At 36.1% G+C, this 24,222-nt stretch overlaps 1 protein-coding gene across 11 annotated transcripts in view; it reads right to left on the reverse strand.

The window, feature by feature from the left end:
• The window catches only part of MBD5 (methyl-CpG binding domain protein 5), a 410,838-nt gene that overhangs the window by 140,137 nt on the left and 246,479 nt on the right, over positions 1–24,222 (reverse strand). For 10 of the 11 annotated variants that reach the window (XM_068545149.1, XM_068545154.1, XM_068545152.1 and 7 more), the window contains one exon: positions 5,115–5,236. The exons of the other annotated variant lie outside the window; for it this stretch is intronic. The gene's annotated coding sequence lies outside the window, so the exon portion shown is untranslated. The remainder of the gene's footprint in view (positions 1–5,114; positions 5,237–24,222) is intronic. 11 annotated transcript variants of the gene reach the window in all.

Here is a 24,222-nt window from a genome sequence, read left to right on the forward strand (position 1 = left end):
CACGGAAAAAGAAAAAGCAACCCAAACACAACACCAAATATAGTTATCAAATCACAAGAGAAGAGAGCAAAACAGAAAGGGAAGAAGAAAGACCTACAAAAACAAATCCAAAACAATTAAGAAAATTTCAATAGGAACATACATATCAATAATCACCTTAAATGTAAATGGATTAAATGCTCCAACCAAAAGAAAAAGACTGGCTGAATGGATACAAAAACAAGACCCATGTATACGCTGTCTACAAGAGACCCACTTCAGCTCTAGGGACACATACAGACTGAAAATGAGGGGATAGAAAAAGGTATTCCATACTAATAGAAACCAAAAGAAAGCTGGAGTAGCAGCTTTTTAATCAGACAAAATAGACTTTAAAATAAAGACTGTTACAAGACACAAGGAAGGACACTACATAATGATGAAGGGACCAATCCAAGAAGAAGACATAATTGTAAATATATATGCACCTAACATAGGAGCACCTCAATGTATAAGGCAAATGCTAACAGCCATAAAACGAGAAACTGACAGTAACACAATAATAGTGGGGGACTTTAACACCCCAATTACCCAATGGACAGATCATCCACATAGAAGATCAATAAGGAAACACAAGCCTTAAATGACACATTAGACGAGAGAGACTTAATTGATATTTATAGGACATTCCATCCAAAAGCAGCAGAATACACTTTCTTCTCAAGCGCGCATGGAACATTCTCCAGGAGAGTTCACATCTTGGTCCACAAATCAAGCCTCAGTAAATTTAAGAAAATTGAAATCATATCAAGCATCTTTTCTGACCACAACGTGATGAGATTAGAAATCAATTATAGGAAAAAAACTGTAAAAAACACAAACACATGGAGGCTAAACAATGTTACTAAACAACCAATGGATCACTGAAGAAATTAAAGAAGAAATAAAAAAATACCTAGAGGCAAACAACAATGAAGACACAATGATCCAAAACCTATGGGACGCAGCAAAAGCAGTTCTAAAAGGGAGGTTTATAACAATACAATCTTACCTCAGGAAACAAGAAAAATCTCAAATAAACAACCTAACAATACACCTAAAGCAACTAGAGAAAGAAGAACAAACAAAACCCAAAGTTAGTAGAATGAAAGAAATCATAAAGATCAGACCAGAAATAAATGAAATACAGATGAAGAAAACAATGGCAAAGATCAATAAAACTAAAAGCTGGTTCTTTGAGAAGATAAACAAAATTGATAAATCTTACATCAGACTCATCAGCAAAAAAAGGGAGAGGACTCAAATCAATAAAATTAGAAATGAAGAAGGAGAAGTTACAACTGACACCACAGAAATACAAAGCATCAAAAGAGACTACTATAAGCAACTATATGCCAATAACATGGACAACCTAGAAGAAATGGACAAACTCTGAGAAAGGTACAACTTTCCAAGACTGAACCAGGAAGAAATAGACAATATGAACAGACCAATCACAAGTAATGAAATTGAAACTGTGATTAAAAATCTTCCAACAAACAAAAGGCCAGGACCAGATGGCTTCACAGGTGAATTCTATCAAACATTTAGAGAAGAGCTAACACCGATCCTTCTCAAACTCTTCCAAAAAATTGCAGAGGAACAAACACTCCCAAACTCATTGTATGAGGCCACCATCATCCTGATACCAAAACCAGACAAAGATATCATAAACAAAGAAAATTACAGGCCAATATCACTGATGAATGTAGACACAAAAATCCTCAACAAAAGACTAGCAAACCGAATCCAACAACACATTAAAAAGATCACACACCATGATCAAGTGGAATATATCCCAGGGACGCAAGGATTCTTAAACATACACAAATCAATCAATTTATACACCACATTAACAAACTGAAGAAAAAAAACCATATGATCATCTCAATAGATGCAGAAAAAGCTTTTCACAAAACTCAACACCTATTTATGATAAAAACTCTCCAGACAGTGGACATGGAGGTAACATACCTCAACATAATAAAGGCCATATACAACACACCCACAGCAAACATTATTCTCAATGGTGAAAAACTGAAAGCATTTTCTCAAAGATCAGGAACAAGACAAGGATGTCCACTCTAGCCACTTTTGTTCAACATAGTTTTGTAAGTCCTAGCCACAGCAATCAGAGAAGAAAAAGAAATAAAAGGAATCCAAATTGGAAAAGAAGAAGTAAAACTGAAACTGTTTACAGATGACATGATATTATACATAGAAAATCCTAAAGATGCTATCAGAAAACTACTAGAGCTCATCAATGAGTTTGGTAAAGTTGCAGGATACATAATTAATACACAGAAATCCCTTGTAGTCCTACACACTAACAATGAAAGTTCAGAAAGAGAAATTAAGGAAACAATCCCATTTACCATCGCATCAAAAAGAATAAAATACCTAGGAATAAACCTACTTAAGGAGGCAAAAGACCTGTACTCTGAAAACTATAAGATACTGATGAAAGAAATCAAAGATGACACAAAAAAATGGAGAGATATACCATGTTCTTGGATTGGAAGAATCAATATTATCAAAATGACTATACTACCCAAGGCAATCTACAGATTTAATGGAATCCCTATCAAACTAATAATGGCATTTTTCACAGAACTAGAACAAAAAATTTTTACAATTTTACAACACAGAAGACCCTGAATAGCCAAAGCATACTGAGAAAGAAAAACAGAGCTGGAGGAATCAGGCTCCCTGACTTCAGACTATTCTACAAAGCTACAGTAATCAAAACCATATGGTAATGGCACAAAAACAGAAATATAGATCAATAAAACAGGATAGAAAGTCCAGAGGTAAACCCACACAACTATCGTCAACTAATCTATGACAAAGGAGGCAAGAATATACAATGGAGAAAAGACAGTCTCTTCAATAAGTAGTGTGGGGAAAACTGGACAGTTACATGTAAAAGAATAAAATTAGAACACTCCTTAACATTGTACACAAAATAAACTCAAAATGGATTAAAGACCTAAATGTAAGGTGGGAAAGTATAAAACTCTTAGAGGAAAACATAGGCAGAACATTCTCTGACATAAATTGCAGAAAGATCTTTTCTGACCCACCTCCTAGAGTAATGAAAACAAAAACAAAAATAAACAAATGGGACCTAATGAAACTTAAAAGCTTTTTCACAGCAAAGGAAACCATAAACAAAATGAAAATACAACCCACAGAATGGGAGAAAATATTTGCAAATGAAGTGACCAGGGAGGGATTAATCTCCAATATATATAAACAGCTCATGCAGCTCAATAACAAAAAAACAAACAGGGCTTCCCTGGTGGCGCAGTGGTTGAGAATCTGCCTGCCAATGAAGGGAACACGGGTTCGAGCCCTGGTCTGGGAAGATCCCACATGCCGCGGAGCGGCTGGGCCCGTGAGCCACAATTACTGAGCCTGCGCGTCTGGAGCCTGTGCTCCGCAACGGGAGAGGCCGCGACAGTGAGAGGCCCGTGCATCGCGATGAGGAGTGGCCTCCACTTGCCGCAACTAGAGAAAGCCCTCGCACAGAAACGAAGACCCAACACAGCCAAAATAAATAAATTAATATTTAAAAACAAACAAACAACCCAATCAAAAAATGGGCAGAAGATCTAAATAGACATTTCTCCAAAGAAGACATACAGATGGCCAAGAAACACATGAAAAGATGCTCAACATCACTAATTATTAGAGAAAAGCAAATCAAAACTACAATGAGTTATCACCTCACACTGGGCAAAATGGCCATCATCAAAAAATCTACAAACAATAAATGCTGGAGAGGGTGTAGAGAAAAGGGAACCCTCCTACACTGTTGGTGGGAATGTAAATTGGTACAACCACTACAGAGAACAGTATGGAGGTTCCTTAAAAAACTAAAAATAGAAGTACCATACAATCCAGCAATCGCACTCCTCGGCATATATCTGGACAAAACCATAATTTGAAAAGACACATGCACCCCAATGTTCATTGCCGCTCTATTTACAATAGCCAAGACATGGAAGCAACCTAAATGTCCATCGACAGAGGAATGAATAAAGAAGATGTGGTACATATATACAATGGAATATTACTCAGCCATAAAAAAGAACAAAATAATGCCATTTGCAGCAACATGGATGGACCCAGAGATTGTCATACTGAGTGAAGTAGGTCAGACAGAGAAGGACAAGTATCGTATAATATCGCTTATATATGGAATCTAAAAAAATGATACAAATGAACTTATTTACAAAATAGAAACAGAGTTACAGATGTAGAAAACAAACTTATGGTTACCAAGGGGGAAAGTGGCAGGGAGGGATTAATTGGGAGATTGGGATTGATATATACATAGTACTATAAATAAAATAGACAATCAACAAGGATCTACTGTATAGCACAAGGAAGTCTACTCAATATTCTGTGATAACCTATATGGGAAAAGAATCTGAAAAAGAATGGATATAGGTATATGTGTAACTGAATCACTTTGCTGTGCACCTGAAATGAACACAACATTGTAAATCAACTACACTCCAATATAAAATTAAATTAAATTTAAAAAAGTTTAAAAAGAAGCATTCTAAGCCAAGGAGCATTTATATTCTATTATTTCTAGTCATAATATATGTACATAAGTATATAATAATATATAATGAATAATTATATATGTATTATTATGCATCATATAGACATATATCAATAAATTCAGAAAGACATATGACAACATATAAAAAGTACTTATCTCAAGGTGGTAAGATTACTATACTTTTCTGTATTGTCTTTTTTTTTTTTTACAATGAACATGTATTAATTTTATAATAGAAATATTCTTTAGAGGTGTTTGTATGTCTTAACTATTTTGAGAAGTCTGGCATTTTATTTATTTTTATTTATTTTTTGAATTTTAGAATTTTATTTATTTTTTTATACAGCAGGTTATTAGTTATCCATTTTATACATATTAGTGTATATATGTCAATCCCAATCTCCCAATTGGCATTTTAATCTATAGATGTCAGATGTTTTTCATATTCAATAAATATTAAGTTCACAGACAAGAAAACTATAATTATATGAAGAATTCATGGAGAGAAAACAACTCCTACCTTCTGGAGAGAAACTGATAAAAACATAACATGTGCTGTGAGACCCAGCAGCGTAATGGAGGCGGTAAATCTCTAGATGCTCTATGCCTTTACGAGTCCCTATAAAGGAGTACCTCTTCTCTCTGTAACAGAAATAACATAGACACACACATTTATTTAAAGGACAGGCTGAATGAAAATTATCCTTAAGTACACAGTGGAGCTATACAGGCTGCTGCCTGTTTTCAAGTGGGGTCTCAGAGAAAAACAGCTGGAAATATTACCACTTTTTTTAAAAAATAAATTTATTTATTTATGGCTGCATTGGGTTTCTGTTGCTGTGCGCAAGCTTTCTCTAGTTGCGGTGCGTGGGAGCTACTCTTCATTGCAGTACGTGGGCTTCTCATTGTGGTGGCTTCTCTTGTTGCAGAGCATGGGCTCTAGGCGTGCAGGCTTCAGTAGTTGTGGAAAGCGGGCTCAGTAGTTGTGGTTCGTGGGCTCTAGAGCGCAGGCTCAGTAGTTGTGGTGCATGGGCTTAGTTGCTCTGCGGCATGTGGGATCTTCACGGACCAGGGATCAAAGCCGTGTGCCCTGAATTGGCAGGCGGATTCTTAACCGCTGTGCCACGAGGGAAGTCCTATTTTTTTTTTTTAATTTACCATTTTAACCATTTTATTTATTTCCTTTTGACTGTATCGGGTCTTAGTTGCGGCATGAGGGATCTTTGTTGTGCCATGTGGGCTTCTTAGTTGCGGCATGCATGCGGGATCTAGTTCCCTGACCAGGGATTGAAGCCAGGCCCTCTGCATTGGAAGCGTGGAGTCTTAACCACTGGACCACCAGGGAAGTCCCCCATTACCACTTATTTGTTATATGACCTTGGGAACATTACTTATCCTCTCTGTGCCTTAGTTTCCTCATCTGTAAATAGGGATAATAACAGTACCCAAGTAGAAGGGTTATTATAAAGATTATATTCATAAAGTACAACAGTGTCAGATACAATAACAATAGTGTATGCCATATATGTGGTTTTTAAAGATAAATACCTGAGTGGGGTTGATTATATTAATAGAGACTCTTCACAGAGCATATTACTTTCAGTGATATTTTACTTCTGTTAACATCTCAAGTAATTCTCACTTCAGTGCTATGAATGGATATTATTACCACCTGGCCCTCAGCTTTGCAAATCAGAAACTTGATTTTATCAGAGCTCCCCAAACTGCTACAAACTCACAAGAACAGATAAATTTAAAAAGGCAACTTTTTGTTGTTCCAAAATGATAGCAGATGGACTGGGTATAATACTATTTCCTGCTACCAGGTCTATTTAAGTACAAACCACTTAGCAATTACCTGTTCAGTGTAAAGATAAAGCAAGTAGAATTGAAAAACTCAAACTGGACCTTCCATCAAACCATAGTAGTGTGCTTTTCTACTTTGTTACTAATCTCCTCTTACACTTGATATGATACCTTGAGAAAGCATCACCAATGGAATATTCTTGCCAAGAATGTTTAATCTCAATCTAATAATCAAAAACAAAAATCAGAAAAATCTAAATTAAGGGACATCTTGCAAACAATTTGCCCAGACTTTTAAAACATGTCAACAACATGACACAAAAAGTCTGGGAATTTTTCTTTTTTTTAAGTTTAAAGGAGATTAAATGGATATGACAACTGAATACAATGCACGATCCTGAACTGGATCTTGGAATCAGGGGAAAAAAAGGCAGCTATAATTACTTAACAGTTGGGAAATTTAAAATACAGACTTTTAAAATCCTTATTAGTTAATACATTTAAAATTAGGTGGATTATTCCTGTAAATAAAAATTATTCATTCATGCGTTTATATGCATCATAGTTAATTAAACATCTATTCAGCGTGATAGGCCTGCAGATAATAAAAATTCTTGCAAGTAACAGACCCTAAAATACAGTCTTGGCCTGGCCAAAGAGGTCAGGTGAAGGGTAGTGCGGGCCCCTCTATCTTAGTCTGGCAAGTCAGCAAAGTGGCTAAACCACCATCTGATATATTTGGGACTCAGGCCATCTTCCTACTGAAGTGTTTTCCCTTCTAATGAAGGGGAAAAATTCAGAATGTTGGAGCAGGCTGCTGCTTCATGCAGCCTTCAATAAAGTTCTACAAGAAAGAGTGGCACATCAGGAAGCAGAGAAGGGAAAAAAAGATAGCTTTGCCAAAAGAGCTACTTTCTGTCTGTGGCTGAGCGTCAGATGATCTGGAGCTCGGCAGGACTGAAGAAGCCAAATTATAAATGTTTTATAATTATCTTTTATTTATTTTTGAATAGGTTATTTGCATGATATAGAATTTGAGAGATATAAAAAGGCAGTGAAAAATTTCCCATCCAGTCTTGTCCCCCAGACATCTATTTTCCCTCCCCAGAGGCAATCCCTGCTACCGCTCATGTATTCTTCCAGAAATGTTTAATGCATTGCCATATCTATACATGTATTTACAGAAATGGAGCAGGTTATACACTCTGTTCTATACCTTGATTTCCTTATGTAATATGTTTTGTCAATTGATGACTTCAGTACATAGAGAGCTGCATTATTATATATTATTTTCATAAAGCTTATACTGTAAAAACTATAGAGTAGATAAGAACTCAAGAGGACACAACAGGTGTTTTCCCATGGAAAGGAAAAAAAATACTGGCCACCAGACAAAAAAGAGCATTGAGGTATCTGAATGTAGAGTACTGAAGATGGCAACTGAGAAAGGTAGCTGGGAGGATTTGTCTGAAGACATCTTTGGATTCAGAGAGTACCAGTGCATTGTGGCAGAACATCTGAAAAGTTCCTGAAGCCTTTGCCATGAGAGGGGTGCAAAAGTGGCTAAGACTGATCTGGCAGGCATTAAGCAGACTGGGGTTTGAGGAAACAGGGTGAAGAGCACCTGGTCCTCACAACTGGAGACCACAGCAAGAACCGCAGCAGTAGACTAAGTATATGAAGTCCAGAGGCCCAGCAAGAGGAAACACATCTCAGTGGATGACGGCACATGGTGCCCAAATGCCAAGGGCCCTGAGTAACTCAGCAGAGACCAGCAAGCAGAGAGAAGAATGTGGAAGCCCATGCTTATCCGCTGATATCAGGATGATACGAGTCTCCCCAGGAACTTGGGGAAGAGCAGAAGGGAAGGAGAGGATAAGAAGAAGAATCTTAGTTTAAAGCCTAAAATGACTCAATTTTAACTCAGAAGTGACCAAATTGCTACCAGTTGGTAAGATTAAGTTTTCCTTTATCTATGGAAGTGATGGGGTGGGGGGACCAGGAGAAGAGGTTTGTGAGTTAATTCTGTTTCACACATAGGCAAACAGTATTTTACACACTTAATAAAATTTAAATCTACATAGCTCATAAGGCTGTTATAAGGATTCAATGAAATGGTTGTGTGAAAACGTACAAAGAATAAATGGTGTGATTTTCTGGTTACAATTTTTTTTTATATCTTTATTGGAGTATAATTGCTTTACAATGTTGTGTTAGTTTCTGCTGGTTACAGTTTTTGATAGCAACCTTTCTGTGACTTCCCTCCAAGTTCTGGGGAACTTCACTGTGGTCCCATAATTCCAGATTTTATTATACATGCCCACTTCCAAATAGTATTAGCTTTGAAGTAAGTGAATCCTCAGTTCAAATTCTACCTCTGTCACCCACTAGCTGTAAGAATCTGGGGAAGTAACTTAACTTCTCTGAGTCTCTGAACCTTTATTCATAAAACATAGTGTGACAATCAAAAATTATGTTATACTGTATTAAGTGAAATAATGAAATGTACACACGATATTGTCTTTAATAACCAAAAATCATTGTATACATATATTATGTATATAATTATATGTATATATATATATATATAATATATATTATGTATTAAGATAATGAAACAAACAATTACTTCCTCTAAAGGTTAAACAATGTTGCCCAGTTTTTGATTTGGAAATTTTGATAATCTTGTCCATGTCCTGACTCTAATATATTGAGCTCTGTAATATATGGCTCTTGGTTATTGTTCCCAGGGCAATGGAGTACTAAACATCCCCACACACTGTGAAGAAAGCAGGCCTGTGTCATAATAAAAGCATTCAATATAAAATATATGATACATAAACAGCAATCTCTTCAAATCTTACTCTGAGACTGAGTATAGGGATTGGATATGGTAATTTCCCATTTTCTTAAAATAGAAATTGTCTTTTTAAAAAAGATATTTTTTAAAAAAGGTATTTATCTCAAATCTAACACATGTTAGAAAGAAAAAACTACTCAGTAGATAATAATGTTGATTTCTGGTTAAAGATGGTAGATTGAACATATACTTAATTCCATCCCCTTTCAAAACCACATTAAAATACAGTATAATATTAAATATTTCATTAAAAAGCATGAAACAAGAAAGAAAAAGAGAATGAGAGATGAATGACAGTACCAAAATTTGGAAACTAGACGGCAGAAGGACTACAGCTAACTGACTTGGCAAATCCAAACAAACTAAATCTTAAACCAGTAGGAGGTAAAGCCAGGAAAAAATTTTATTTGCATTACAGTTTCCAAGAAACTTAGTAACTGGTAGCACCCAGACTTATGGAAGTAGGTTAAAGGTAGAAATAAGAGCAAGGCTGGTTGGAAGTCTGTTTAAGAATTAGTCTCTTGCATTCCCTCTCTACCATCTGCAACTGGACAAGTACCCCTCCCTCTATCATCCTAGCAGAAGACAATGTTTATTCTTTGGAGTGGTAAAACAGAAGGTTCCCAAACTGGGAAATTTGGAGAATTCTGGTCAGCAGAGTACTCTACTGAAAACAGAACTGAATGAAATTTTATACTTTGAATATGAGATCCCAAGTCCTCTTCTACTTAGTTTGTAAAATAAACTAGTAGCGCATCTTATAACCTCTAGGTAGGAGAGTGAAAGACTCTTCTTTGGAGAATCTAACTGGATTAAAAAGAAGGTTCTCAATAAATTGACACTGGGAGTTCCTGAACAAAACAGCATAGTCAGATCTATGGAATCCACAGTCATCAAGCCCCAATTATGTATTACCTAGATATCCCCCTTTCTTATCACCTTAAACATGAGCAGTGGGAAATTAATGGATTAAATGTGAAGCTGAAAAAAAATCAAGAAGTAGAAATATAATCATTTATTTAGAGATATTCTTCTTCATAAATACTAAAAGAAACACCTAAAAAGAACCAAAAGTGATTGCTTCTGGTAATTGGAAAAATGGTGAAAAGAGGTATCGAACAGGAAACTGCTAATTTCTTTTAAAAATAAGTCTTGTAGGACTACTTGATTTTTTAAACAATGTGCATGTGTAACTTTGATAAATATAGAACAAAACAGTATAAAATTAACATTAACAATGATCTGTAGGAACTTAGCAATTCAAATTTAAATTCTTAAATGTGGCTGCGTATGAACTGCTGTATTGTCCAACCTTAAAGGGTAAGTTTCTAGAAAACAGGTGTTACACCAGACAAATATCTGCTATGGCAGCCAGCACATGGCAGGTAACTAAACATTGCTACTTTAACTGGTAACAATGAAAAACAAAAACAGGCCCTGTGGTGGGTTCTAGACCTCCTGGGTTCAAATCTTGACTCTAACCCTTTCTAGTTATACAGTCTTGGACAAGATATTAAATCTCTTTTTGTTTGTGCTTCCTTATCTGTAAAATCCTCATTTCATAGGAATGTTGTGAGTGTTAACATATATTATAGGAAGAGTGTTTAGCACAGTGCCTGAGGCATAAGGAATGGTTAATAAATGCTAGCTATTTTAATTTTAATCCCAAAATCTTAACTCTGGACGTTAAGGATCATGTCTACTGTACCTCCTCCTACTCCCTTGCACAGACCTTACGACATTTTATTTCCCACAAATGTCTTGTTCAACAACTCTAACCCTAACCATCACCCTAAAATCAATATTGCCTGGTTCACTTCAAAACACAAACTAGAAATAAATATCTGGAACCACCTCTTTTGTCTTATCCATTCTTACTTTCCTTTTCCTTTAAGGCAGCCTGGAGCAGGATTTGTAACCAGAGGACCTAAGTTTGGGTAGGTCATTTAGCCTCTCTGACTATCCATTTTCTCATCTGTAAAGTGGAGATGATAATACCTGCTGGAGTGGATACTTGAAGTTTGCCTCTCCACCATGCTTTTCTGCTACTTCTGCTAACTGTATACCAATTTTCCTTTTGACAACTCACCCGTTCGACAGCTTTAGAGGTGGGCCTAACTGCCAAAGCCAGTCAGCATAGCCCCCATCCCTCTGTCCACAGTGAGGTTTCCAAGGATGGATACTTAATCAGATCAGGACCACTGACACTCAAAACTGTCAGTGACACCAAGAGTGGAGCTGACAATGAAGCCAATTCAGGGGATAAGAACTGGGAGCCTCAGATTAGTCTTTCTGGAGACCATTCTATCCTATAAACCACAATATCTCCTTTTAGCCTAAGCTTGTGTGTGTGGAGTGGGGAGGGAGGGGCGGGGGGAGGGGAGGGCAGAGAGGGCGAGTGTTCTTCAGTTAAATGAATCTTAACTCCTACCAACCATGTAAGTATTATCTCTACTGTTTCTAAGATCAACTGAGATAATAAATATAAAAATCTTGGATAAACGTAAGAGTATGCAAATGTTAATTGTTAAAAATTGTAATAATATAAGCCCAATTTCTTCACAAAGTATACTATCCTTGTAATAGTTATAACTTATTTTCACAAAAATAAAGTACCTTATTAAAAATCTGGACATGATGGATAGTATTTGTGAATATATATTTTGCATAAAAAATATAAGAATGCACAATTGTCCAAATTATTCCAGGTCATGCATGTGACAGCAGCTCAGACGGCTTCCTTATCTACCAAATTTAAAAGGTTAGGCTAGTACACCCCAAATCTCTATTTTACCCTTTGATATTTAAAGTTGTATGCTCCATAAACCTATTTGAATCCTTTTGAAAATATGTATTCTGTACTAATTACTTACAAGTGAATTTTATCAGACTTAATTAGTAAAGTCTAGAGTAGTACAATTATTTTATTATTTATAAGTAAAACACGAATTAAAGAGAAATTGAAAAATGGTACCTAGTCCCTAAAAAGCTGATTTTATAAATGTATAAAATAAAATACTCTGAAGTCAGAATAAAAACTAGAAATAAATGATATGCCAAATGACCTCAAAGGCTATAAAAAGGCATTTGTTTTCTTAAATAGATCCATCTCTTCCTGTCTACAGGATTAATCTGACAATTCTTTTCTTTCTGGCTAAAGCAAAAGTAAACTTTAGCTCAACTCCTGTTTCATTTCTCAGAAACGAAATAAGTGCAATTGAAATAAATGCTGCTTTACAGTATTTGCTTCATCTGATATCTCCTAGGTCTTATCTCTAGATTATGCTCCTTTAGGTAAAGGATGAGATAACCAGGTAATAAGGATGCCTTTGGTCTCATCTTCCATTATCAATACCTAATGATAACAATGAATATAATAATGAGAAAATCATGAGCATGAATGTATACATTTTTTTCATGATGGAAAATATCCAATACAAAATGGAAAAAAAAAACTGGGCTGTAATGGCATTTTTTAAAGAAAGAAAATGATGAGATAAGAATGCTATTCTTTAATTAAAAACAAGTTATAATATCAGGGTCACTGGTAAAAGTTTAATACCAATTAAAAATAGTATTAGACAGATAATTAGTCAGGAAACATAATAAAATGCTTAAATTCCAGTCCAACAAAACCAACAACTCTTCTTAATAAACTGGATTATGAAGAATGTGGTATTTTAATAAATAAACTTTAAGTCAGTTTTGTCCTTCAAAATGGTTATCTTCAGAGGCTGTAAACCAAGCCCAGAAATGCCAGAATTGTGAAAAATATTTCTGGAATTTCTCTTTTGTAATTGACTCTACAGTTAACTTTTGTACCACACAAGATCCCTTGTTGTTTCTGACCCCAAAAGGCATACATAACTTTTGACCCACTAAGCTTAGTTTGACATGACATTTAGTTGGTTTAAGAATTCAGATGAAACTAGTATGTGCATGCAAAATAGTATGTTAAGGAACAAAAGCAATTCCATAAATATTTTGTGCAAAGGCAGTATCCATGGAGTAAGCCTACAGTTTCCAAAAGTGCTTCTGAGAGTCAAAAAATAATATTTTAAAATGTTGTTTGTCGCCTTCCCTATAACTATGTCTTAAATTAAGAATAAAATAGCAGTCTGAATATGCAGACATAAAATATCAAATTTCAGATTGTGAGAATAAATTTTTTTAAAACAGCAGCTTCTAAAAATTAATTCAATTTAACATTTATTGAATGTATTCTATATATCTACAGGAGTGCTAGGTACAATAGAAAACAGCAAAATAAGTAATATACAGGCCAGGTGTTCAGAGCAATTATAAGCTAAGTGGAAGAGAAAGTTACGTACAATAACCAGTACAACATTCTACTTCAGTTCTAGACTTAAACATTCTAAATAAAGCTAAAATCTTAGTTATATAAGCTAATTTACATTCAAACGTTTTAGTCCATAGTTTCTCATGTCATTCCTTTTACCACTAGCATTGCGTACCATTATAAATACATATCACATCACATTGTATAAACTTATTTATATATCTGCTCCCTCAGCTGGTCTATGGGCTCCTCCACATGAACTAGAGGTCATGGCACAACATCTACTGTAATGTACATGAAAACAACTGTGTGAATCATAAGGCAGGAAGTTAAATTACTGAAAGAAAGGCAAAGTGGTATGAGAAAATCAGAAAAGGAATGGTTTTAATTCCCACTGGAGAAAGCTTCAAAAACAAGGGAGCATTTAAAGAAAACTGAGATCTTAATACACAGAAACATAACAAGAGAGAGAGGATTATGGGCAGATGGAACAGGAAAAGTTTGAAAAACTATGAAGGTAAAGAAGGTACTGGGTATGCTTTAAAATATTCATAATCCAGTATCACTGGAATGCCAAGCTTTTTTGATTGATCGATAGATGTATTAACTATAGGGAGGGGTACTGGGAATAACACTTAGACAAATTAGCAGCAATCTGAGTGGGTCATCTTTCCCAGACCTGTACTACCGGGGGACCAACAGTACAGGTCTATCAAAATGGTGCCACAAAAAATGGCCTTTGAAAATCTATTCATATGTCTGAACACAATTCAGATGTCTATATTATTTTAGAATAATGTAGAGCACTCCTTACCAAATGGCATTTCATGGAATAATACACTCTTAGAGAAATGCAAACATTTGCAGAACCCAGTTCAATTCAGTATGTTTTCCCAAATAATTTGACCATGGAACATTTTTGCCATAAAATTCCTGTTAACATCTCAGTTTGGAAAATATTATTGTAATTTCCCTATTTTTAATATATAAGGTATCACTATACTTTAACTTAAAATTTGAGTCATCAACTGGGTTATTTCATGCATTATGATGTTATATTACTACTGGGAACAACTCCTAAATATCCACCAATTTGGTAGCAAACAGAGGATATGAGACAGTATCATAATAAGAAATTATCAATATAAGTTTACTTCACCTTATATACCCAAACCTACATGGATTATTTAATAGTTTATGGTGGGTTAATCATAGGCTACAGTGAAATTTAGTCAGATAAACATAAGGTTTGATTTAGCTACATCTCCTTAAAAAATATAAAGAAACTGGAAACAAGATGAATGTCTACAAATAGGGGAATAGTTAAAAAAATTTTGGTACCTCCATACTACACAATATTGCAGTCATTAAAAAAATAAATTAGAGCTATTTCTACAAAGCACTATAGAGTGAGAAATGCAAGGTGCGTGTGTGTGTGTGTGTGTGTGTGTGTGTGTAATCCCATCTTTTAAAGCAATGAACAATTCCTCTCTCTATATGTGTCCATGTATATATGTGTATACACATTAAGTATATGGAGGATATATACTAGATTAAGAAAAAAGACTGCATAAAAATATGATAATTTTACTGGTATATAAAATAAAAATAAGAGCTAAGAAAATGAAGAATATTAAGACCTAGAGAAATTACATCAAAGTTGATTAAAACTAATACAATAAATCTTTCCTATTTGATTTCTTTGATGAATTCCCATTAATTATGGTAGGGGCTGGGGCAGGTGGGATGTACATTTCGTAGCATGAGTTATATATTCTTTCATGGTTTGATTCCTACTTTTCTCACATTCCCAGTATATATTCTACATTCCAGCTATAGTAAACAACCTAGCATTTACTGGGATACTCTGTGCTACTTCATAATCCTGTGCCTTTGTACACACCGGGTCCATTGCCCGAAATGTCCTTTTTCTTGCTTCTCTGCATGTTGAACTCTTAAAAAGTTTATGTGTAAGACTTAGTCAAACAAATATTAAAAATACAACCTGTTGTATAATAAGCATTGAGTAAGTATTACAGGAATTCAAAGTCCTGACTGGAGTAGTCAGGAAAAGCTAGTAAATGAATTAGGTCTTGAAAGATTAGCACTTGAACAGAAGTGAGGAGAGAGGGTACAGGCATACCTCGGAGATATTGCAGGTTCAGTTCCAGACCACTGCAATAAAGCAAATATTATTCTCAAAAAGCAACTCACACAAATTTTTTGGTTTCCCAGTGCATATAAAAGTTATGTTTACCCTCTACTGTTGTCTATTAATTGTGCAATAGCATTATGTCTAAAAAACGGTGTACATACCTTAATTAAAAAACTTTATTGCTAAAAAATGCTAACAAACATCTGAGCCTTCAGTGAGTCATAATCTTTTCCCTGGTGGAAGGTCCTGCCTTGATACTAATGGCTGCTGACTGATCAGGGTGGTGGTTGCTGAAGGCTGGGGTGGCTGTGGGAATTTCTTAAAATAAGACAACAGTGACGTTTGGTGCATTGATTGACTCTTGCTCTCACAAACAATTTCTCTGTAGCATGCAATGTTGTTTGATAGCATTTTACCCATACCCACAGCAGAACTTCTTTCAAAACTGGACTCAATCCTCTCAAACCCTGCTGCTGCTTTATCAACTAAGTTATTGTCATTTCAACAATCTTCACAGCATCTTCATTAAGAGTAGATTCCACCTCAAGAAACCACTTTCTTTGCTTATCCTTAAGAAGCAACTCCTCACCCATTCAAGTTTTACCATGAGATTGTAGCAATTCAGTCACATCTTCAGGCTCCACTTCTAATTTTAGTTTTTTGCTGTTTCCACCACATCCACAGTTACTTTCTCCACTGAAGTCCTGAACCCCTCAAAGTCATCCATGAGGGTTGCAATCGATTTTTTGTAAACTCCTATTTATGTTGATATTTTGACCTCTTGCCATGAATCACAAATATTCTTAATGGCATTTGGAATGGTGAATCCTTTCCAGAAGGTTTGCAATTTACTTTGCCCAGATCCATCAGAGGAATCACTATCTATGGCAGCTATAGCCTTATTAAATGTATTTCTTAAAGAATAGAGCTTGACAGTTGAAATTACTCCTTGATCCATGGACTGCAGAATGGATGTTGTGTTAGCAGGCATGAAAACAACATGAATCTCATTGTACATCTCCATCAAAGCTCTTGGGTGACAGGTACATTGTTAATGAGCAGTAATATTTCAAAAGGAATCTCTTTTCTGAGCAGTGGGTCTCAACAGTGGGCTTAAAATATTCAGTAAACCATGTTGTCAACAGACGTGCTGTCTCCCAGGCTTTGTTGTTCCATTTATAGAGCACAGGCAGAGTAGATTTAGCATAATTCTTAAGGGCCTTAGGATTTTCAGAACGGTAAATGATCACCGGCTTCAACTTCAAGTCATCAGCTGCATTAGCCCCAACAAGAGAGTCAGCCTATCCTTTGATGCTTTGAAGCCAGGCACTGACTTCTCCTCTCTACCTATGAAAATCCTAGACGGCATCTTCTTCCAACATAGGGCTATACTGAAAATCTGTTGTATAGTGTACCAATCTTCATTATCTTTTTTTTTTAACATCTTTATTGGAATATAATTGCTTTACAACGGTGTGTTAGTTTCTGCTGTATAACAAAGTGAATCAGCTATACATATACATATACATATATCCCCATATCTCCTCCCTCTTGCTTCTCCCTCCCATCCTCCCTATCCCACCCCTCTAGGTGATCACAAAGCACCAAGCTGATCTCCCTGTGCTATGCAACTGCTTCCCACTAGCTATCTGTTTTACATTTGGTAGTGTATCTATGTCCATGCCACTCTCTCACTTCATCCCGGCTTACCCTTCCCCCTCCCCGTGTCCTCAAGTCCATTCTCAACATCTGCATCTTTATTCCTGTCCTGCCCCTAGGTTCTTCATAACCATTTTTTTTTTTTTTTTTTTTAGATTCCATATATATGTGTTAGCATACAGTATTTGTTTTTCTCTTTCTTAACCTTCATTATCTTAGCTAGATCTTCTGGGTAACTTGCTGCAGCTTCTACATCAGCACTTGCTGCTTTACCTTGCACTTTGATGCTATGGAGATGGCTTCTTTTCTTAAACCTCATGAACCAACCTCTGCTAGCTTTAAACTTTTTTTTTGCAGCGTCCTCAACTCTCTCAGCCTTCACAGAAATGAAAAGCATTAAGGCCTTGCTCTGGATTATGCTTTGGCTTAAGAGAATGTTGTGGCTGGTTTGATCTTCTATCCAAGACCACTAAAACTTTCTTCATATCAGCAATAAGGCTGTTTTGCTTTCTTGTCATTCATATGTTCACTGGACTCACACTTTTAATTTCCTTTAAGAACTCTTCCTTTGCATTCACAACTTGGCTAACTGTCTGGCACAAGAGGCCTAGCTTTCGACCTGTTTTAACTTTCTACATGCCTTGCTCACTGAGCTTAATAATTTCCAGCTTTTGATTTAAAGTGAGAGATGTGCAACTCTTCCTTTCACTTGAACACTTAGAGGCCACTGTAGGGTTATTAATTGGCCTAATTTCAATATCGTTTTGTCTCAGGGAACACGGAGACCCAAGGAGAGGGAGAGAGATGGGGGAACAGCCAGTTAGTGAAGCAGTCAGAACACACACAATACTGATTGAGTTCCATATCTTATATGGGTGTGGTTCCTGGTGCCCCAAAACAATTACACCAGTAACATCAAAGATCACTGATTACAGATCACCATAACAAATACAATAATAATTAAAAAGTTTGAAATATTGCAAGAATTACTGCCAAAACTTGACACAGAGACATGAAGTGAACAAATGCTGTTGGAAAAATGGCGCCAAAAGACTTGCTTAATGCAGGGTTGCCACAAACTTTCAATATGTAAAAAATGCAATATCTGTGAAGTGCAATAAAACAAAGTCCAATAAAATGAGGTATGCCTGTATTACAAGTGGGGAGAAAGGACAAAAGCCAAGATATATAGGTGGTATATAGTACATGACATCTTTAGGAGGGTATGTGGTAAATAATTATGGATGGGTAGATGGATTTATCAGAGGATTAATACAGGGAAACAGCAAGTTATAAGATGGGAAGGTTGGAATATGGCCAGATAATTTAGACTCCAAAATATGAAGCAGGGCTTCCCTGGTTAAGAATCTGCCTGCCAATGCAGGGGACATGGGTTCCATCCCTGGTCTGGGAAGATCCCACATGCTGTGGAGCAACTAAGCCAGTGCGCCACAACTACTGAACCCGAGTTCTAGAGCCCACGAGCCACAACTACTGAGCCCGAGTTCTAGAGCCCGTGAGCCACAATTACAGAAGCCTGTGTGCCTACAGCCCGTGCTCCGCAACAAGAGAAGCCACCGCAATGAGAAGCCCGTGTACCACAACGAAGAGTAGCCCCCCGCTCTCCGCAACTAGAGAAAGCCCGTGCACAGCAACAAAGACCCAACGCAGCCAAAAATAAATAAATAAATAAGAAGCAAAGGCACCTAAAATCTATCCTGAATACCCAGGCTCTTCAAATAGGAGAATGTAAACCTCATGTGACACTAGAAGGCCCAGAATAAATATAAAGCATCATTCTGGCTAATCAATTTTATTTGAAAATTTGCAGAATTAAGTAATTTAAGTTTTAATTTAAATTTAAAACACTATTTTAAAACATTTATTTAAATTTAATACATTACTTTTATATTAAAAGAAACAGATGTACTATGGAGTGGGATGTAAAATTTGTGCAAATTTTTAAGATAAAACAGGAAACTTCCAAGAAATACTGAGCTTGTGGTGAGCCATGCTACCAGATCCTAGTGGGTGCTCTCATTTACATCCTTTCCTGGCAGTGGAAATACAGTCATGAAAGCGATTTGAGCAAGGTAGTAACAGGACTGAAGTGATGATTTACTTGTACTAATCTAGCAGCAGGATGCAGGCTGGCCTAGAAATGGGGGAGAAGATTAGAAATCTGTATCCTAGCTAAAGAACTATTGCAACAGTCCAGAATAGCAGCTATTAGAATGGAAAGAAACTTGACAAGCTCCATTAAGGAACTTAGTATTTCAACTAATGTAGCAACCTTGCAGTATATTAGAATTGACTGAATGATACTAGACCTTCTTTATATTGAGAGGCAGTTTACTGGTGGTTAAGAACCAACTCTGGTGCCAGAATTCTTAGGTTTAAATTTCAGCTCAGGCACTTACATGCTGTATAACTTTGTACAAACTGTTCTGTTTCTCTACTTCCTCATCTGTGTAATGGGAATAATGACAGTACTACCTACTTCACTGTATTGCTGTGAGGACTAAATGAGTTAATACATGTAAAGCACCTAGAACAGTGCCTGGCACAGTAAACACTATTTAAGTGTTAGCTGCCATGATTACTTTTAAAAAAAACTATTTATATTAACCCTCATCTTTCCTGAGATTTTAAGTTCCAAGGAACTAGGGAGATCTACAGTGTGAGTATATCTTCTCTAATTCTGTGACGGCTCTGGAAAAATCCCTGAATCCTAGAATATCAGCCCAGAGATCAATGAGGGCTTTAAAAACATTATAGGTTGAGCCAGTTCATCAGTACATTTTATACCCTGTTGCCCCTTCGTTACCATTAAAAATATTACCATCAAATTCTCTTACAAATTTTATAACGTATTTTAAAAATGTCCACAGCAAGTGTTTTTGGCTTCTAATAAGACTAAATTTATTTGATAGAAGATAATTGTTGATACTAAAAAATTGAGAAAAATGTATACCTATCTTCTCAGAATGGGCAAACTCAATGAATTACTATATGTTATGATACGTTATAGTGCACTGGTAGGTTTTATTAGGTTGGACCACATAAAATTGACATATTCAATCATTTTTGACTTACAAAAATGACAAATTCATATGGTTCAGCTTAATATTACCTTAAACGTACTTTGGACAAATAATATATACTTTTATTTTTCTTAAGCAAATTCTACACTTTTCTTTGTTTGTTAAAATAAGCATGGAATGGGACTTCCCTGGTGGTGCAGTGGTTAAGAATCCGCCTGCCAGTGCAGGGGACACCGATTCAAGCCCTGGTCTGGGAAGATCCCACATGCCGCGGAGCAACTAAGCCCGTGCGCCACAACTACTGAGCCTGCACTCTAGAGCCCACGAGCCACAACTACTAAGCCTGTGTGCCACAACTACTGAAGTCCAGGCGCCTAGAGCCTGTGCTCTGCAACAAGAGAAGCCACCGCAATGAGAAGTCCACGCACCGCAACAGGAGTAGCCCCCCCTTGCAGCAACTAAAGAAAGCCCGCGTGCAGCAACGAAGACCCAACACAGCCAAAAAAAAAAAAAAAAAAAAAAAAAAGCACAGAATGATTTGAACAAACAAGGTCAACAATAGCAAACAAAATCACTCTTATGTAAGATACCAGTCTGGAACTTGCAAAACTCCTCTGTCTTGACCTTTAACCTCTGATTCCTACCCTAGTTCCTGCAGTGCTGTTGTGAGCAGGCTGGCCTTATAGATGTCTCCCTACCAACTTTGCATGTATTAGTCACCAAATGCCTTGCCTTTGTTCTTAATATTGCTTTTAAAAAAATTATTATTGAAGTATAGTTGATTTACAATATTGTGTTAGTTTTAGGTGTACAGCAAAGTGATTCAGTTTTATATGTATATACACATATTTTTCAGATTATTTTCCATTATAGGTTATTACAAGATATTGAATATAGTTCCCTGTGTTATACAGTAAATCACTGTTGCTTATCTATTTTACATAGAGTAGTGTGTATCTGTTAGTTCCATGCTCCTAATTTATCCCCCCCTTTCCCCTTTGGTATGATATCACTTATATGTGGAACCTAAAAAAAATACAAATGAATCTATATACAAAACAGAAACAGACTCATAACTTAGAAACAAACTCATGGGATATTGCTTGGAAAGATTTTCTAGAATGGTAACATTATTCTTCAGAAACTGAAAGGTTTTTGACTATACTAATGAATGAAAAACCAAATTGTTGACTTTCCACTGAATGCATTTTGTAATGTTTTGGGGGATATGCTAAAATTCGGAAGGTCATACTTATTAAAATCAGTAGCAGCTCTAATTATTTGGCTGGGTATCTGCAATCTGGCCATGTGCAATCATTGTTTCATTCTCTGAGACCAACTAAAAATATAAATAGTATCTTCAGACTTAATTTTAATTTTGAATAGCTCTTGTAATATAGCCATAGTATACGTAACAATACATAAAATAATACAAAGACACATTATTAGCATATGTTTTAGTGTGATACTTTCATTTTTAGTTTTAAAAGAGTAAGATGAAATGTACCCCAGCTCTTAAAAACCAAACAAACAAAAAACAAACCAGAACTGCTTTAATTCCTGGATATCAAAAGAATCCAATCTAAGTTATACATCTATATGAAGTTAAATGGACTTGATAAAAATTTACGTGTCTTTATTAGCAATAGCTATTTATAAACAGCAAGAAACTTGGAGAAAATATTGCCCCAGACTGCTCTGCATGTTTAGTTAGCTTTAAAGGTTAAAGGGCTCTCTGACGGGAGAGGGAGGACTTCACCCTGGATTACTCCAAAAGGAAAATTTTAGAATTAGTAGAAAGACATAGCTAGAAAGCAGTGATTAACTTGGAACAATGTAGAACCTCATAATACTATGAGCAAAGCTCAAATCCAAGCGAATTCCAACCAGCATTTCCCCACCTCCAATTTATTCTTTATGTGATAGAGTAATTTTTTTTCAAAATATAAATCTGAGCATAACATCTGCCGCTAAAAACCTTCAATAGCTTTACATTGTTCATGTACTTAAAAATAAAAATGTCTTCAGATGGTCTTGTAGAGCTACTATGATCCAGTTACTTAATTCCTCTAACAACTTTCTATCCATTGACATCTTTTACCAATCAGTTCACTTTATCTTCTGGACACATTGTCCCTTCAGTGGCTGGTATTCTCTATGTTCCTTCTAGCCATATGGCTTCCTGCTATGCCTTCTGCCTAAAATGCTCTTTCCTTCCCTCTTGACATAGTTAACCCATATTCTACTGGCAATTAACTATAAGACAATATAATTCATTATTATATTGGCCTGTGAATGAAGTGTAATGGGGTGGTTATTCTATTAGGTGTCCCTGTATCTTAGTTACCAGCAATAGAAACCAACTCTGTAATTTCAGCAGAAAAATTTATTAAAAGATAGGAAGCATCTCACAGAATTCTCCAGGAAGTCGCAGAATCAGCTTTGGAGGCGACCCAGCCAGAAAAGAGGCAGCAGTGTACAATGCTCCTGCTTGGGAGCTGCAAGCTGGATGCTGCCACTAGAATGACTTTTCTGTTATATTGGACACTGGAAGTAGCTGCCACTGCTAGTACTACTTTCTCTGTAAATGGAGTCTGTGGTCTGTTTTTAAATGTCTCTAGGTTTTGCTTCAAAGATGTTGTCTGTATGCTTGATTGACAGAGTCTTGTTTGTGGAGTCACACTCAATATGTAAGGAAGGCTGAGAAAGTAAACAGTTGGCATTTTAAGTCTTTTAGGTAGGAAATATCTCTAATTCAGAATGCAGGGAACTCTCTGAGCACAGAAAGAGGACCCTACTATTAATTAGCCAAGAGCAACAACATATATCCATTAGATTAAGAATGGAGACAGAATTGACAAAAACTTTTCAGAGAAGGTAATATTTTAGTTGGGTCTCTGTCTCTTGTTTCTGTTGAACAAGATTTTGTCAGGAAATGTGAAAGCAAGTGAAAGGGAAGATGCTGCAAAGAGAGAAAAGAGAACAGCAATGGTTCCTAAGTAGCTTTATGATTAACTAAGGAACTTTTAAAAAACTCATCATCTGTAAAGAATCTGATTCAGTAGATGTGGACTGGGGCCCCACCACCTCACATTATTTTCAGGATATTTTTGCAATCACTTGGTTTAGCATCTCTGAAAGATAAAGGCATGAACATGTGAAGTAAATGATACGTTCGGAGAAAGTAGTAAGTTGCTGGCCCAGTATAAGTAAAGCACAGGCAGAAGATCAGAGATGAGGCAAGACCAGTAAACTATGGCCAAATAGTAAACGTTATAAAAGACTTCCTGAGCAGTTTTAAGTTTATTCTACAGGCCACCAGACATTTTTGAAAATTGGAATAACACTACAGAGAAACCTTTTAACCCTGTATGTGGGTGAAATATTAACACTTCAGTGAACAATAGGAAATGACTAGATATCAATTATTAAACAAAACAGAAAAATTATTACCAAGAAAATGGAATAAAACTGAGCCTTTTTTACATATTGTATGCAGGTGCCTGAAGGCTTAATCAAGCAATAGATCCAGAAGATCTTTTACTCTAGTTTTCTTGGGTGAATTAGAGTGGAGGATTAGTAGCCAATGCAGACTGGGTGGGGAGAAGTGAGAACTCTTCAAATTCTTTAACTCCTTAGAGTCAAACTCTTAAAATTTAACTTCAGAACTCTTAAAATTCTAAAGAACTTGAGACAAAGTTCTTTAAACAGAGTACAGAGCAAAGATCACCTTTTGCCAGGGAGGCTCTGGGAAGAGAATGGTTGCTGGAGAAGGAAGGAGGGCCTGTCCCATCCTGGCTGGCA

This window comes from Eschrichtius robustus, chromosome 5, assembly GCF_028021215.1.
Source record: "Eschrichtius robustus isolate mEscRob2 chromosome 5, mEscRob2.pri, whole genome shotgun sequence".
NCBI classification, from domain to species: Eukaryota; Metazoa; Chordata; class Mammalia; order Artiodactyla; family Eschrichtiidae; genus Eschrichtius; species Eschrichtius robustus.